We start from the raw sequence: 10,560 nt of genomic DNA, 5'->3' as shown, positions 1-10,560 counted from the left end.
CGGTAATCTTCATTACTCCGAGTATAGTCTTCCTCGCCACATGAGTTACAAAGTGAGCTTTAGCTCCACAACAGAACCCTCCAAAGCAAAAAGAAACCACCTCCCACCCCCTCCCAACATGGCCGACCAGTCCCACCTGACCTCTATAAGAGGCGGGCCGGCCCAACCAATCAGCCTGATCTACCAAGCAAACAATGAAGCCGATAGCCAGACAGGGAGGGGGGGAGGGAACTCATGTGGCGAGGAAGACTATACTCGGAGTAATGAAGATTACCGGTAAGTAACCGGGGCATTACCTCCTCGTTAGTCTTCCTCGCCCCCTGAGTTACAAAGTGAGCCAATACCCAAGCCAACAAGGCTTCATTGATCACCAGAACAACAACACCACACGGTGATGCAGAGAAACCAACCCACGGTTGATGTAAAACAACTGAAAAGAAAACAGGGACCACAGGAAACCTGAAATCAAGACCTCCAGGAAAAGGAGGCCAACCAGGAGTCGCAGCTCCAGCACTCAGAACGGCCCCAGCGAAGTCCCCCCGGGACTGCTAGAGACCCAGGTACCAGGCGGGGGACGACCACGCCGAAGACAGATAAAACTCCACAGAGGAGACACCCACTAAGGGGGCCCAGGGAACAGAGCCACACCTCGCGGACCGACCCTGGGCCCCCGCCGGATCCACCAAACCCAGCGAAGCGTAGGGAAGGATGCCAGCCTGTGTAAGCCCGCGCGCCAAGGAGGAACGAGGGCTAGCGGCCCGAACGAACCGGGCCCAAAAGGCATAACACAGGTCATCCCACCGGGAAAGGAATAAAACGTGCGGCTAAGAGAAGCCAAAACAGCACGCCGAACAACCAGCCCGGACAAGGGAGGGACCACGTTGGCCGGAAAAAAGCGGTAAGATACCACCTGAGTCCGAGGCCCCAGGGAAGGGACCCCGGGAAGGACACGGGGGACATGCCGGAGGAACAACCCCGTCCGGCAAAACCCGCAAGAAGGGCGGGGAGCGGAGGAACGACCCCCGCACGCCCATCCGCCCAGCAGACACCATCGCCACCAGGGAAACCTGACAGGCGAGGAACCGCAGAGCCACCGAGGGCCGGGGCCCAAAAGGGCGGACCCCGAAGAGCTCTTAGAACGAGAGAGGGAGCATGCAAGTGTATTGCGATGTGCAAAGCGCACGTATCACCCAAAGGCATCAAGGTGCGTGCCTTGGGAACCCGACCTGGTATTCCCCTGCGAGATAACCCCAGCAGGATACAAGGTGAGAGTCAGGCATCCCGCCGCAAGGGGCCCAAGTGGAGATTAAGCAAGCATCTGCCCAGAGTTGCAGAGTGTGAACACGTGAGACGAGTAGGCACTGGCATGAGAATTCTCGAGTCCAAGGAAGTATTTAAGCCCAAGACCCACCGAGGCGGGGAATTGAACCCAGGTCCAGGACCATCTCAGCTACCGGGACTGCCGCCTCCAACCCCTGAGCCACACTGCTCCACTAACATGGAACGCTCCACGAAATTGCGTGACCTCCTTGCGCCGGAGCCGTGGCAATCCTCTCAGTATCTTTCCAAATCATGTATACGTGCCGCCGGAGCGAGCACTGGAACAACCGCGGGAACCCAGCAGCAAAGCCACAACCCCCGAGCAAGCAGCCTCCTCCGCTCCAGAACCAGGCCTGCACAAGGAGGCAGGCCAGCCGACAAGAGCCGGCTCAACACCGGCGCCGAGAGCGGGGGACCCCATCACTGTACGGGAAGATCCGGGATCGGCCAGGTGGCTCGAATCGCCAGCTCGGCCAAAGGAGAGGGAACCCGGGGCGGAGGACCCCGCCGGGAGCCAAAAACAGGAATGCCCCAGGACATGCGCGGCCACCACGCGCGGGTGCCAGGCACATCACCCCAAAACAAGGCCATGCGCAGCCGGGTTGAGCACCCAGGAGCACCCCGGCCCTGCCCCAGCGAATCCAGCCGAGGACCCGCGAAATCAGAGGGCACGGGGGAAACGCGTACATCAGACTGAAAGGTCACGCGAAAGATCGGGCAATAAGGACCCGGAAGGAGGAGTAGAACCCGGGCCGGAGGGCCGAGTCCCCCACCCAGAACCGATCCACCGGAGGCAGACCGAGCCGAGGCACCAGGCGCCGAAACACTGGGGGAAGGATGGCCCGAAGGGACAGGACCGGCGAAACCGACCCTTCCAGGGCGACTGACCCGTTATATGGAACGCCTCACGAACATGCGAGTCCACCTTGCGCAGGGGCCACGCCAGTCTCCTCAGAATCGTCCCAACTTTTGTATACGAGTTGCCGAAGTGAGTACGGCCAATACATGGGGACATCGAAGCATAGGTGCCAAGGCGGCAGGCCAGGAGGACTGCCAGCAACACCCGAAGCACGAGGAGCTGCGCGACCGCCGGAGATCCCAACGACCCCCAAACGACCCGGCGCCAAAGGATGGCCCCCTCCCCCCCCTGACTGACCCAGAGGGAAGTACCGGGTCCAGGCACCTGACCCCCGAAGGAGGACAAGCCCGAGACAGGAACCGAAGGGACCACCGCACATAGAACAGGGAGCCGACGGAGGAGAGACCCCGCCTGACGCGAAGAAGATCCACCAGGCGGGTCATGAGCACCGGGCCAACCCCCGGGTCAGAAGGCAAGCCCAACAGCGGCACCCGCAACCGAGAGTGGGGACCCCCACTCGCAGTCCGGCCTCCCAGGCCAACCCAAGGTCCACAGAATAGACAAGGGAAGGAGGTGGCATCCGAACCCGTCGGGAAGGGGGGACCCCGTGGAAAGACCGCAATACCAGCAAGACCGGTCACCGGCCAGCCAGCCCGAAGATCCCAAGAACCGCGACAGCCACGGCCCAAGACGGGACGCAACGGAGGCGACAGCCCCCTTCCCCCCCAGGGAACCCCCAGGAGTGAGAGGGCCGAAAGCTAGGATCCAGGGGCGAATATTGGAGCGGCGGTACCAGTACGAGACCGGAAAACCGACACCCGGGCCCGGGAGCCAAAACCTGACCGCCCCGACCGACATGCAAGGGCGGGTCAACGGGCGTAGGTAGAGGAAGGGATCCCGGAGACTTGCGCAGAGGACGCCCCCAGGGAAACCCCGGGAACATCCCCCGCCGCTGGGGGAGGCAAATGCAAGCTCCAAACAGGAACGAAACACTAAGTGTGCCCTCCCCGCGTAGGGGTCCTGTCACACATCCCAGTAGCGCAACTTGAGACAAGACCAGCGTACTACACCCCCGCAAGGGCACAAGGCGCTTGGACGCCAGCAGCTGTAGACTCATCCCGTCTAACCCCCTGAGGCGAAACATTCACCTTGGGATACCACTACAGCATCGGCAGGATTCGACCCGTGGTCTGTGAGGGCTGTCCGCACCAAAGGCACAAGACTAACTTATGAGCTATAGCTCCTTAGTCCCGGACACCCCCGAGGAGGAGGCCAGGCATCCAAAGCATTGTGGGGGTCGAATGTGGAGAAAAAGCAAGCAATTGCCCAGGGAAGCAGAGCGGGACTCCATGAATGGAAAAGGCCCCGAGGCGCGACTAACCCGGACCCCGGACTAAATCGCACCCCAGATCCGCCGAGGAACCGAACCCAGGTCCCGGGCCAGACCACTGCCCCCGGGCCTGCCCTACCCACCAGTGGGTCATACTCCCCCACCGGGTACCGAGAGGGAGATAAAGCCAGGAGGGGGCGGGGCACCCCGCCTCGCAAAGACCCCTAGAAGGGCAAGCGCCGGAAAACCGGGGGAGCCCTCAGACTGCGACAGAAGGGGGGGACACATCCGCCACCCCGAGGAGTTCCCAGCAGTGCCAACACACCTGAGCCCGGCGCATCCTGACGGCTGCATCAGGGTCTGCTGCCGTTCCCCGAAAAGAACGCGCAAAGCGCTCCTGCCCAAACAGAAGTGCACTGGCAAACGGAATCCACAGAGAAGTAACGTACTCACCGAGGATCGTAGATACAGACGCATTGGCAGGATTCGAACCCTGGCCTGCGAGGGCTGTCTGTGCAACAACGCGCCCTAGCTCCTTCTCACGCAAGCCGCGTCAAAAACGCAGCGCCAGCAGGAGAGGGCCGTGTCAATTTTTCAAACGGCCGCACCTGGCGGCAATCAAACCCCGCCCCTGAGGGGCGGGAGGTGCCCGGACCAACATCAGCGCGGCAAACCGCCGCGGCCCGTAGGGCAGAATGAAAAGACATGCACGGAGGGAGGCGGCCGCGACCAGCGCCGCGCCTCCGAGACCCAGGCTGGCCGGAAAGGAGAGCCAGTGCAGAAAACGAGGTAGGACCGACCGCTACGTGCTGCACGCCGAGGCTCCTACCCCGGCCAGGCCTCAGTGCCAGTGACTTAAGATGGTATGCAGACTAATCATTTTTTATTGAAGGAAATCCATTCCTGGACAATTTTTGGGAGTTATTGCAGGTCTAATGCAAGATTAATCTCCATATTATGAGAGTCAATGCCATATTCAGGCAAAAATTACTCGTTTTTGCCCAACCTGGGGTTCGAACCCCCCATTACCTGCACGTAGTGCATCCAGACAAAATCCCTGCATTCCAACAGCACCTTTCAGAGACTACATTCAGAATTGAAGTCATTAATATCGTAGGCTCGGGTATTAACCCGGGGAAGTGCTGCCTGCAACTAGGCTGTGCGCCACAATGTATTGGGATATATCCATGGGCAAAGGCACGTGAATGAACCCCTGCCCCTCCACGGGCGAGGCACAACACACAGAATCTGCGTACCAAATGCACGTCACACATGCGACCAGCGCATTGACTGCCACCGGAGCCCCAGCACACACACAGGGGAACCAGCGCCGGACCCGAAGCCCACCAACGGGCAAGGGCCCTTTAGTAACGACCGGGGGAGACACGGGCATTTACAAACACTCCACACCCCCGGCCGCCCCCCCCCCCTGTAGACCCTTGGCACGCTAGAGCAGCACCTAACCGGCCCCACAGGACCGGGGGAAGGAAGAGGGGGGGGGATTAGTAGGCCTAAGGCACCAGGGACCGCTAGAGCAGGTCCTCCACCCTAAACCCCAAGGGCCAGCTCACGCCGGCCCATCTTACCTGAACAGCGCCTCTGGAGAGTATCGCGCAGAACAAAAAAAACAGGCTGATTGGTTGGGCCGGCCCGCCTCTTATAGAGGTCAGGTGGGACTGGTCGGCCATGTTGGGAGGGGGTGGGAGGTGGTTTCTTTTTGCTTTGGAGGGTTCTGTTGTGGAGCTAAAGCTCACTTTGTAACTCAGGGGGCGAGGAAGACTAACGAGGAGGTAATATTTAATACTCCCATCCCTAAGACGAAGGAGCAAACTTCTGTTCCACCTCCCCAGGTTTTTTCTGAGGTATCCCTGCGGCATGTTGTTATGCCTGCCACACTGTGCCAGAATGGGGATATATCTTATGATGGCCAGTTTATAATGCTCAGACGTTTCTCTTTCTTTCTGATATAAATTATACATTGCCCCTCTTACTAGCTTATGTTGTGATTGATCAGTAGCTATGGCGGAGGAAAATAAGTACTCCATATCCACACTTGCCAGGCTTCTTTTTACTGCCCCTAGCCAGGGTATTTGATTTGCCCTGTCGCACCTTAAACAATCCGTGATTATTTCTTGGGTCAGATAAGCGGCAGGGTTCCGCCATATTTTTAACCAAAATAATGCCGGCCTTGACCTGATGAAATCCTCCACATAAGAAAGATTCAGCTCCCTATGACAAACATAAGTGGGTGCTGAAATACACGCCCCCCAAAATCTTTCTACAAAATCTATTCTCTTCAATCTGTATGTTGGCGCTATTCGAGTACCCCCACACCTCTGCGCCATAGGTTGCCATAGGTAGGCATTGAGTTCTATAGATTTGTAGTAGCGGAATTACTACCTCAGCACGTTTAGGCTGTGGAAGGCTGATTATAGAATTTATTGCCTTACCCAGTTTATTCCTCCCATGTGCCACAAGGGGCTGCCAAAATCCTGTATTTGAGAACATCAGGCCTAGGTAGGGAAAAGTGCTAGTGCTTTTTAGGGTATCAGTCCCTGACACAATGTGCTGGATGCTATCTTTTTTGGGCCCGCAAGACATTATGTATGATTTATTAAAATTATTGCACAGGCCAAGCTCCGCCATATACGAGACAAAGCCCGTTATTAAAGTGCGCAGTACATTGGGTGTGCGGCCCATAAGGACCGCATCATTCGCGTATAAAAGAACAGGGAGTAGTGTACCATTAATGCTGGGGACATCACTTGTTGATTTAGACAATGAGTTACATAATTAATTTAAATACAAGATAAAAAGCAGGTGGGCTAAGACACAACCTTGCCTAACCCCCCTGCCTATTAAAATGTCCTCTGAAACCTCCCCTTCATTGTTTATCCTAACGCGGGCTTTCAAGTCACTGTGCAAATGGGCCAAGAAATATACAAGTGCTTTATCCAATCCATAATTTAAAAGAACCACCCATAATCGAGAGCGGTTAACAAAATCAAAAGCAGAACTTAAATCCATAAAACCCAAATACATTGGGACTTTTTTGGCTATAGTGTATTTGCCCATTATTAGGTTTGAATTCAAACATTGCTCCACAGTCCCCACGTTACTTCTAAAACCCAACTGACATGAGTGTAAAATCTTATTGTCCTCCCCCCAAGCCCTGATCTTATTAAAAATGACTCTTCCTAGAATCTTTAAGGTATTATCAATTAAAGATATTGGACAATAGCAGCTAGGATGAGTCTGTCACCCTTCTTAAAGATGGGGACGATGATACTATTAGACCAGGTTCCTGGGGCAGGGGTATGGGGCAAGTTATTAAAAACGTTACACAGTAGAGGTGACCAAAAATCAGGCTCTGATTTAATTTGATCGATGGATAGTTCATCAGGACCAAGTGCTTTGTTGCCTGCACTTTGATTTATAGCGTCTTCCACCTCCATTATCGTGATGTTAGGTGCCATGACTGGGTAGATGATGTTAGCTGATGCGCAAGGCGCAGCATTAATGTTTATGAAATGATCTTCCCACATTTTACTTGTTATGTTACAATTAATGGGGGTGATGTTTGATCCTATAGAACTCAAAGATTTAACCTCTCCCCAAAACCCGGCAACATCTTTCAGTGCTACTGTACGGGCAAGTGATTCCCACTGGTCCTTCAGTAGCTCTTCAGCCCGAGTTTTTGTGGCACACTTATAGTGTGTCCTCAGTAGTCTGAAAGCAAAACCTGCTGCACACTTATATACAAAGTCCAAGCAAAACAGATGTCTCAATGAACATAATAGTTCAAATTTTCATGGGGGAAGAAGGGGACCACCAGTGTTTCGGTTCCTCTTTTATTGTTCATAGATAGCCAACCGACACGTGTTTCGTCGAAAGAAAACACACTATTTCCGCGACTCCTCAGGGCTGTAGGTGATGGATATAAAACCACAGGTCGCGGTACCGGTGATAATTCCGACCCGGCTCCGCTCGAGACTGGGGTTTTGTATGCGCACCCGGAACCGAAACCCGAGCGACTTCGCCGCTGGCTTACTCCCCGCACTACGGGGACTATTTGCCTTAGAAGTCTCCACACTGCCTGCGCTTTACATACGTGGACAAAGACACACTCCTGAGTTACTCACCCTGAGGATTGCATAACTTAGCAACACAGTTGAGCAAAGTATCTCCACATACCCGCTGGAGAACAGTACTTCTGAATTACGCAACTCGTAATTTGACGGATACAAAAACCCGGTCTCGAGCGGAGCCGGGTCGGAATTATCACCGGCACCGCGACCTGTGGTTTTATATCCATCACCTACAGCCCTGAGGAGTCGCGGAAATAGTGTGTTTTCTTGCGACGAAACACATGTCGGCTGGCTATCTATGAACAATAAAAGAGGAACCGAAACACTGGTGGTCCCCTTCTTCGCCCATGGAAATTTGAACTTTTATGTCCATTGAGACATCTGTTTTGCTTGGACTTTGTATATAAGTGTGCAGCAGGTTTTGCTTTCATTGTATTTAGTGTGTCCTCAAACCACATTTTGAGGGGTTACAGGGATTTGCCCCTCACCTGCATGCACCTTCTGCCTTACAGCATTTCTCCTGCGTGTTACCTGAGCAGTGTGCCCAGTATTTCCCTCAAACCTAAAACCCTGTCCTCTGTTGTTGTATACTGTCCTCAGTAGTCTTACCAGGTGCTGATCCCGTGGTTCTGCTGAGAGTGCCGCTCGTAGTTCCCGGTTTGCTTTGGAACAAGAGCTATCAAACCACCTAGGATCTTGTTTAGGACGTGTAACTGGTTTGGAAATCTCCTTTTTAAAAGCTACACATAGCCGTGCAAAAGCCTCAATAATTTCAGGACCTTGGTGTTCACTGGATAAACAGATTTTAACCAGTTGGGGGTACTTGTTAATAATGCACGCTAAAAGGCCCTTATTGTCTATCCCCTTCCAAATTACCCTGAGTTTATCAGTTGATGCCGCCAGTTAGTTGCCCCTATTTCCTGTCGCTTATCCGATCTTTTAATAGATTTAAAAATAGTCAGAATAGGATTATGGGCGCTATATACAGTACTAGGGATGTTAGCCTTTATTAAACAGTCCACAAGTAGGGAGGATATAAATACATAATCAATTGTGGAAGAGCAGCCGCGCCCTATGTAAGTGGCCAAAGTCCTTCACCTGTAATGCGACTAGCTATCTCCATAACATTGATTAAATCACGAGTGGCTAGGTGATTGATTAATTCCTCCCCTCTTTTACAGGGTAACACCCGACCAAGAGGGGCAACTGGGTTGTCGTTTCCCTTGTGGATATGGGCATTAAAGTCACCTCCCAAGAAGATTCCATCTAATTTACCGTAGCTTTGTCCATCCACTATTTTGTCCAAAAAATCTAACAGCCTTATAAAATTATTATTCGGTTGTGATGTAAAATAATTATTATAAAAATTAATTAAACACAACTTTATCCTACTGGAATAGATTAAGGCCTGGAAATTCTCATCATTAGTCTCCAAGGTTTTAGTGTGACATCCTGCTGTGATCTTTACCCATATTGATAGACCTCCACTGGGTCGTCCCACGGCCGGACATGGTACGATGGAGTTATGGCAAGTATAGCCTTCAAGAAGCAGACTACATGTGCACCATGTTTCCTGGAGCATTAGGATGTCGAAATTATTAATCCATTCAGTCCAGTCTATGGATTCCATTTTTGCTTTTAGACGGCAATGTTCCAGCTTAATATGGTTAACCTATCAGTAGGGGTAGCCACGATGGTGACAAGATCAGTTGTGTTTAATTCCCGTAGCGATGCTACCCCCGTACAAGCCGTGGGAGCTATAATAATGGTGCTTGGTTTATTATTATCAAGGGGGCCATTGTCGTTGGTCATGCACATTTCTATGACATCTGGGGCGCCCGTTGATGGTCAACCCTGACTCTCTAGGTCAGATAGGGCACTAAACCTGTTAGATAATGGGTAAATTGGTGTAACTGGGTTGTATAATCTCTGTGGAGGTCTGTAAAAATATCCCAAAGGTAGTGGGGTCACAGCAGTTGAAGGACTAAAGTGGGTATTGTTACTATTTAATATATATTTTACGGTTAAGGGATGCCTGAAGTTCATGGCTATACAGTCACCATTAATATTCTTAGGTGTGGGACCAACCCAACCTACCCGTCATACTGTCAGGATTTCACTAGAGATCTGCATCCCGACACCTTTGTGCCTGGACAGCCAATCAATGCACTTATTTTTTAGCTGAACCCAAGACTCACTTTGATCATCTTTCAGTGGGGCGACACCTGCTAGGATTAAGACGTACGGGCAAGCTTCAGGGGGTAAATGAAGGACTGGCCCTAGTTGTTTTTTGGGCCGTGTAACGTCGGTAGAACCGTTGTCAGAAGCTACTTTTTCCGGTTTCCCCGGTTTTGCAGAGGCCGGTTGGGAGTCCCCCATTGGGGCTCCCACCACCCCACCAGTAGAACAGGGTTGCCTATCTACTACATACAACGCGGTCTGAGATGGTGTGTCTGCAGTAAGACTGTGTGAGGGCAGAAGCTGGATTTTCCCTGTATGATTATCCCTGGTTACACTCTTAGTGCCTAATGCGCCGCAGGTGGACCTTCCCCCCATAATGCCCCTGTTGACAGCCTCCATATCTTTCAGGAATCGGTCTCCCCTTAGCTGATCAATACTAATGGCACCTTTCCTTTTCACATCTTCCTTTTTTACCAGGCTTTCTAATTTGTCCAGTCTTTTAAAAATCATATTAAACTGTTTGTCCATTTGACTTTTCATTTGTTTAAAAACTGAATCAACTATGGTCTCAATAAAACCATTTACTTTATCCTGTAGAACACTTCCCGTTATTGGCTCAGTCTGTGTACAGGCAAAGTTTTTCTCTCTTCTTGTAGAGACAGCAACAGTGTTGCTGTCACATGACGGTACAATCGCTATGTCAGATCCCACGCTGGATGTGGTTTTCCTTCGGGACCACATACTCTGTGGAGTTGGTTGCCCTTTGTTACGAGGTGGTTGTT

At 52.3% G+C, this 10,560-nt stretch overlaps 2 non-coding genes across 2 annotated transcripts; both read right to left on the bottom strand.

Annotated features, from left to right (window-relative positions):
- Positions 1 to 1,492: 1,492 nt before the first annotated feature.
- On the bottom strand, positions 1,493 to 1,599 carry LOC147728317 (U6 spliceosomal RNA). Its single transcript, XR_015309694.1, has one exon. It is a non-coding gene; the product is annotated as a U6 spliceosomal RNA (small nuclear RNA).
- Positions 1,600 to 2,209: 610 nt separating this feature from the next.
- Positions 2,210 to 2,316, bottom strand: LOC147728316 (U6 spliceosomal RNA). The gene has a single exon (XR_015309699.1). It is a non-coding gene; the product is annotated as a U6 spliceosomal RNA (small nuclear RNA).
- Between the last annotated feature and the right edge of the window lie 8,244 nt (positions 2,317 to 10,560).

The sequence above is a fragment of the Lissotriton vulgaris genome, chromosome 3_1, assembly GCF_964263255.1.
Source record: "Lissotriton vulgaris chromosome 3_1, aLisVul1.2, whole genome shotgun sequence".
In the NCBI taxonomy this organism is placed as follows: domain Eukaryota; kingdom Metazoa; phylum Chordata; class Amphibia; order Caudata; family Salamandridae; genus Lissotriton; species Lissotriton vulgaris.
The sequence above is the reverse complement of the archived record's forward strand: the minus strand, read 5'-3'. Positions and strand labels throughout refer to the sequence as shown.